The 7,664-nt window shown below is 40.5% G+C and overlaps 1 pseudogene across 1 annotated transcript; it reads left to right on the top strand.

The window, feature by feature from the left end:
• The first annotated feature begins 3,542 nt into the window (after positions 1-3,542).
• LOC311607300 (small ribosomal subunit protein eS10-like) lies at positions 3,543-4,035 on the top strand (annotated as a pseudogene). Its single transcript has one exon. The product of its transcript is annotated as a small ribosomal subunit protein eS10-like (transcript).
• Positions 4,036-7,664: the final 3,629 nt, after the last annotated feature.

Genomic DNA, 7,664 nt, shown 5'->3' with positions numbered 1-7,664 from the left:
AGGACAGAAAGTCCAAGATGAAGGCACCAGATGAAGGCAGTGTCTAGGAAGGCCCACTTCCTAGCCTTAGCTGTTTTATTATCAGACTATCACATGGCAGAAAAATCAAAGAAATTCTCTTAATGGGGAATTAATTATACTTGTAATAGCTCTGCTTTCATGAGTTAATTACCACTGAAATCCTACCTCCAGACACTATCACAGCGCAAACTGGGTCTCCACATGAGCACTGGAGGACACAAGCATTTATTTGGTCTACAGCAAGGTGCACACTGCTTCAAAACTCAGGCTTCCTGATGCCTTTGGATGTGAGAATGACAAATCACAGAGAGATGTTTTCTGCAAAAGAAAGATGTTCAACTTCTGCTCTCTGGCACATTGCTTGAACTGTCCTCTGGCCTAGTCTATTGGGGGACCAATGGTCTATTAAAGATATAGCAATAGCCATTCTGGGTTTTTTGTTTTTCCATATGAAGTTCATTATGATAGGCAGATTTGGGCATGGGGGCCCGCTCAAAATAAGGCACCAGCCAAGGACAATACAGGCAGTAAACCTTAAACCCCTATCCAGATCTAGAAAATAGACAGAACACTCTCCACAGTAGAGTGGAGAGTGGGATATTACTTTCTCACCTACTCTGGTGCCTCACCTTTGACCATGTCCCCTGGAGGGGGAGACCTGGTGGCACTCAGAGGAAGGACAGCAGGTTACCAAGAAGAGACTTGATACCCTATGAACATATACAGGGGGAGGTAATCCCCCTCAGGAACAGTCATAGGAGAGGGGAATAAGGGGAAAATGGGAGGGAGGGAAGAATGGGAGGATACAAGGGATGGGATAACCATTGAGATGTAACAAGAATAAATTAATAAAGGAGAAAAAATGGAAAAAAAGACTTAAAATTGCTAAAAAAAAAAAAAAAAAAAAAGATATAGCAATAATAAAATTTCCAGTGTGTCAGGGTTCCTCTTCTCTTCTATCCCTGGCTTCTTGGTAGACTATGGATCACTTTGTCCTGCAGTCATTTCTTAACACAGAACCTCTGCAACCAGGGCTGTTTGAGGAGCAAACTCCACTGTATTTTATTCTTGCATTTTAAAGTAAGATTGATTAATTCCTTTTTGGTGGAAAACTATAAGGAAGGAAACTCAGTGTACTGGTTGGCCTATTGATTATTTTTCTTGCCACTGTGCCAAAATATATGGCACAGTGGCTTATACTTTGAGGGTGAGGGAGTCATGGCTACTAAGCCAGAAGTGTCTAGTCACATTGAATCCACAATCAGGAGAAAGAAAGTGGACAGGAAATGGGGCTATACTATAAAACCCTCCCACTGACCTATTTCTTCAAGCAAGACTCTGTGGCTTAAAGGTGTCACAACTTTGCAAAGCAGTACCACCGGCCAAAAACTGAGTATTCAAACACATGAGCCTTTTGAGGGACAATTCACATCCAAAACCACAACAGATAGTAAACTTTGAAGAGGCGTGAGCGATAATTATAGGTAGATTGTGGCCGTAGGTTTCATATGAAACTAGTGTTATTCTGTTCTGATGTCTTTCTTCTTCCCAAGGTTTGAAAGAATTTCCCTTCTAGGGAAAAGAAGAAATTAAAGTTTTTCTACAAAAAGATATTTTCTTCCCCTAAAGAGCCTTTGCACACTTTCTTATCTTACCAAGGAAAGGAAATCGGAAGGCTGCCTTTTTATTTTCCTCACTGTATTGTGTTCAGTCGTGGCTTGAACCCTGTCTCAAGCACTTGCTTTTTGTGGGAGTAAAATGTATTAACTATATAACTAGATGGCCTTTCTATAGGGAGAACGTAGAGCCTAAAATTATCAGAGTAATTTACTTATTAGTGTCCTTTGTTACACTTGTACCAAGTATTTTGACAACAAAAACTTTACTACCTTCATTTTTTTAAGATTTATTTTATTTTTATTTTATCTGTGTATGTGAGTGAACCACATGAGTGAATCATATGCATGTTTAGTGTCTGATGTGGTTGGAATGAAAATGACCTCCATAGACTCATAAGACAGGAATTGTTGGAGATGTGGCCTTATTGGAATAGGTGTGGCCTTGTTGGAGGAAGTATGTCACTGGGGCTAGGCTTTAAAGTTCCAGAAGCCCAAGCCAAGCCCAGTGTGGTGCCTACTGATCCAGATGGAGAGCTCTTGGCTCCTTCTCCAGCATCTTGTCTGCCTCCTGTGGTCATGTTTCCCCCAATGATAACAATGGACTAAAGCTCTGAACTGTAGCCAGCCTCAGCCAAATGCTTTTCTTTGTAAGAGCTGCAGTGGTCATGGTGTGTCTTCACAGCAATAGAACACTGACTACTAAGACAGCGTCTACAAAGGCTAGAAGAAGGTACTGTGTCCCCTAGACTTACAAACAGTTCTGAGTTGTCATGTGGGAGCTGTGAACTGAACAAAGATCCTCTGAAAAGAGCAAACAATGCTCTTAACCTCTGAACTATTATACTAGCTCCCTTATTATCTTTTTGAGAAGGAAAGAGAAACCTGAGACTTTCTGGTTTTATTCAGTGTACAGTACTTCCTACTAGCAAACAAAGTCCACTGTTGAATCTCTGCATGCCCCAGCCTGTATATTATCATATTATTAATGAACAACTTTAGCTTTTCGAATCTAAACAATAAACACACATCAGAGTTTTATATATCACTACATGCACCCAGTTCACTATGACACCATTGATTGTGAGGCACAATGTCTTCAGAGAGAATAAAGTGAAAACCTAAGTATCTTAGAATTGATGAAAATCACTAACCAGAAGCAGCAATAGAAAGGTATGTGATTAGAATTGTGTTAGCTCAACTCCAAAGAGAAGCAAGAACAGTTCTGTTGGTAATCCTATAAGCCAATGACCTCCATTTTGTAAATTAGCAAACTGAAGACCAGGGAAATTGTAACTATTTATTAAATTGTCACTAGTAATACTAAATAAAAACATGACTATCATTTTATAGCTATTTGCTATTTGGATATCAAAAATTTCCTAATATTTAAGCCTATTTGCTTAATAAATTTAACTCTTCAATACCTTGTTTGGTCTGATGTCTTGAAATAATTAATGAGGCTGCTGTGAATAAAGGAAGTTTCAGAATCTCTCACAAAAAGCACATATTTACTTTCTGGTTGTTAAGCAGAACTTCCTGGAGGAGCCAGTAGCACAGACATGAGATAAAACTATCTGTACAAACAAAGAGCAGTGTGTGTCTCAACCACCATAATGTTTTGCAAGTGCTCTTAGAAACTATAGCTGTTCTTTTTTTTTTAATCCATGATTTTTAAAGATCTATTCTTATTTAAGATCTTAAGAATACTAGTGATAACTAATACTAATAAAACAGAATTGGAAACAATAGAAAAGCTTGATTCTTTGTAAAAAAAAAAAAAATCACTAAACATGAAAAACCTATAGTAACAGTGATAAAGAAAAGCCACAGAAGACAAAATTTACCAGTGTTAAAATTGAAAGAGACTCTTTCCATTCTCTACCTTGGACCCTCCGGCAGTCAATGCTAATGCCTAAGAAAAACAGGATTGCCATCTATGAACTCCTTTTAAAGGAAGAAGTGACGGTTACCAAGAAAGATGTCCATATGCCCAAACACCCTGAGCTGGAAGACAATGAATGGGCCAAACTTCATGTAATAAAAGATCATGCAGTCCCTCAAGTCTCGAGGCTGCATGTGTAGCAGTTTGCTGGAGACATTTCTGTTGGTACCTTATGAATGAGGGCATCCAGGGTCTCCGAGATCACCTTCACATACCTTCAGAGATCGTAGCTGCTACCAGGTACCACAGCTGTGCTGAGACTGGCAGGCCTCCGCCCAAAGGTCCAGAGGGCAAGAGACTTGCAAGACTCACAAGAGGGGAGATGGACAGACACGTACAGAAAGAGAGCGGTCCCCTGGTGCTGACAAGAAAGCTGAGGCTGGGGCAGGCTCAGCAACTGAATACCAGTTTAGAGGGAGTTCTGTTTGTGGAGGTGGTCAGCCACTTCAGTGAAGCTGGAGATTATTTTGTGTTAAATACACTTTAGGAAAAAAATTGAAAAAAATATTTTACAGGATCCCTCCCCCCACAAAAATATTTAAGGGATAACTGTTCACTGAGTATATGAAACACAAGGGATTCTCATTATTGACTTTACAGCTTATGTCCTTGGAAAATTCTCTTGTTTTAATAGCTTTAGATTCTTTAAACATTATTATACATGAATAATATGTTGTCTGCAAATAAAACATGCTTTTTATTTTTCTTTTGTTGAGACATATAAACGTTCTAAACTAGTTACTAGAAAACATAATCTGAACTGCGGTCCCTTAGTGAGACCTAACCTAAATATACAATTCCCACCTGCTCATGACCTCCACTTCACTCTTTCAGTGGCGTACCAGCCTTGTGAGAGCCAAGGATTTTTGTCAGCTTTAGCTGTCATCTAGACAATTGCAGGACACTTAGAACATACCTAATGAATATTTGTTGGACAAAAATGGATTTTACTGTAAGAACATCCTAAAACAGACAAAAAAATATTATTTTCCTAAGGATGATGACATTTCTTTCTTTCTCCAAATCTTCACTTGTACCCAATATTTTAACATTGGTTTGACAGCTTTGTCAGAAATCAAATGGCTTAAACAGATTAGAAGTTAATTTCCATAGTAATAATAGCAAGGTGCACACCACTTTATTTACATATATCAATGCGTATGGTCCTGTCAGCATCCCTACGAAAGAGCCTTCTTCTGTTCTCAGAGCCAGAAAGCTGAGCCACAAAGAGATTTACTAGTTTTCCCAAAGTGATATCGTTAAGATAGCCATTTTGATTTAAACTCAACTGTCGGGTCCCAGCGGGTTCACCTGAAAGAGGGAGTGGGGATTGAAAGTAGGATACAGAGACGTGAGAAATAATGAATCAAGTCAGGAAATTTCTGATCAAGATTCACTTTATTGCCAACTAGCAGGAACATATATAGGGCAAGATCAATAGGATCTAGTCTAATCCCGTTCACCTTAGCCCCTGGGCAAGAATGCAATAGCCTAAATCGATCTCTGTAGAACTTCCTAGTTCTCTGAGTAGTTCCTTGTAAGAACTTCCTAGATCCTATGGGTGGTTCTAAGTTGAGACTTCTCTACTTCTTTCAAAGGTAAATAGTCCAAGGATAGCCTAGAACACAGGACCTCTTGGTGAGGTAATGGTCATCAACTCGAAGGTCACAGCATACAGGCTAAGCACAGGATTTCTAACATGGCAGAATTTGGCACGGGTTCCCACACTTAACATCCACTAGAATCCATGTTCTTAACCACTACACTAAACACAACTTTCAGTGTGTCTACAAGTCTTGCAGGGCCGAAAGGGGGGAGGATGGGGGGGGTGTGGCTTTACAGCAAACTATAGTTAAGCAGCCTGAGATCCTGTGTTCCTAACAAGCTCTCAGAAGCTGTGGCTGGTCTGAGGACCATGCTGATTGGCCAGGAATTTCACTCCATTCCTCTTTCTTGAGGATCAAAATTAATAAGTAGTTCAGAGTGTAGGAGAGGTCCTACTGGGATGGTATCCAAGCGCCTTCTTCCTTTGATCGGGAGTTTAGGTCATCCCACTACACCAAGGTGGTAAGGAACCATGCGTACTACATGTTAACCCGTGGAAAGGAGAAAGGAGAAAGCCAGGGGTCACCACTTTCCTTTCTAGGGCATGACCCTTTGTACACGGACTCTGTGCTCTGCTCATGAGAGAGCTCCTAGCTGGAAAGAAGAATGAGAATGCAGTCTCTAGCTAGACGGGCTTTCCGGTGAAAACAGGAAGTCCTATTACTTGAGAATCTTATTGAAAGAAAGAATTGGTGAGACATTTGTAAGTCTCCAGCACAACAGATACAAAAACCTTTGACAGTCTCATCACACCTTGTCTTGCGTTTCCTCTTAGAATGATCACATACTCTTCCTCTACATTCCGCCCTCCCCCGCCCCCGCCCCAGCCCCCGCCCTTCCATTTTGCTGACAGGCACAGAATTCCTTTGCCTTTAAGAAAACTAAGTTTATAACTGTGTCACTTCCTTTAATTCAATCCCTCCAGAATTCCAATCAAGTGGAAAGGGGCAGTTAATTTTTGTATAGCCCAAACGTCAGTAGTTTAGGAAGATAAATAATAAACATTTTAAATTTCCGAGAGCCCACCTTTCCCCGTATTTCCTTAGCCGCCCCACCTGTTTCTTAATCGCTGTCATCTTTAATGCAGTTCAATGAAGTTGGAAACAGCATCCTCAAAGAGATTTATTTTGTTTGAATTCTCCTTCTTCTCTCTAAGTGCAAGTGCTGATAAGTAGCTTTTGTTTTTTGTTTTTAATCTCTGCTACCACCAGAGAGGCCCCTGGAGGAAAGATGGTGAAGGTAATTCATTCTACACAGATGTGATTTGAATCAAGTGCAGCCAAAGACCGGGAGGCTCGGTTCATTTTTACTGGAATGTCTTGGCCTCAGCCTAGGAACTCGGAGACGTTTGGCTTAGACAACTCACACAATGCACTCACCCTCTTCCAGCAGTCACGGATGAGCTGGCTACATGTAAACAATGCAGGCAGCAACTGTGCTCACACAATACACCCAGTCACTCGTGCAAGTTTTTAAAAAGGAGGCGCAGGGGGTGGGGGTGGGGGGACATAGGAAGCCGCCATCTTATGTAAAGAAATTTATCTTCACAGTTAGGAATTAAATTTGATGAGACTGGGTGCATTCAAAAGGATATGGCCACAGCCAGGAAATATATTTTAGAAGATGGATGTTCACTCCTTTCTGAATGAAGAACAAGATTGTAAAGATAAGATAAAATAAATAAATTTGGGAAAGAAAAGCCAAGCAAAGAAGAACAAAGGGCCACACAATGGGGTGATACAGAAATAATCCTGGTTTGTGGCCTGCCACCAAAGCCTATAAGTTCTCCTTTCTGAGGTGAGTAGGTCTGCAAATGTACCCAAACACAGTGTTTATTGGGTTACATTGTACAAATGCTTCCTCTTATTATTTATTTATTTATTTATTTATTTTTCTTCCTTCCTTCCTTCTCCTCCTCCTCCTCCTCCTTCTCTCTTTAGCAGGCAAAGCACAGGCTCACTTTTGGATGAACCTCAGTTATTTCTAATAACCTTGGTTTTTGGAAGATGGCAGCCATCTGCATCTTGAGAGAAAGGTAGCTATTGAATGGGCTTTGGCAAGCAGTGAGGCAAATGCGTTTCTTTAGCTTTCTCAATAATCAGTGAACGTCTCTGCAGGCTCAGTTGGTCTGACTGATTGATTGTAAAGACAGTCAAAATGAACAGCTCCACCGTCTCCCAGCCTGATTTCCCCACCATGTATTGACCCAGCCCAAGTTACATATGTTACAGTATTTGCAAAGCTGTCAGTGTTGTAAAACACCGACTGGGAACTCACTATTGACAGAGGGTTTTATGAGAACCCATTAAAATTTGAAACCAGATAGCTCTGGCCTGTTTTACATTTTGAGAATTCTTTTATATAGGGAGAGAGAAGCCATTTATTAGGTTATCTACACATTCACACAAACATGGCAGTAAGAACGGTGAACAGATAGTTCTTCCTGAGAATTCCCTTTGATATGATTAACTGGGCAG

This window comes from Acomys minous (assembly GCF_964271855.1).
Source record: "Acomys minous genome assembly, chromosome: 1".
Taxonomy (NCBI): domain Eukaryota; kingdom Metazoa; phylum Chordata; class Mammalia; order Rodentia; family Muridae; genus Acomys; species Acomys minous.
This window is presented reverse-complemented; position numbering and strand designations above follow the sequence as displayed.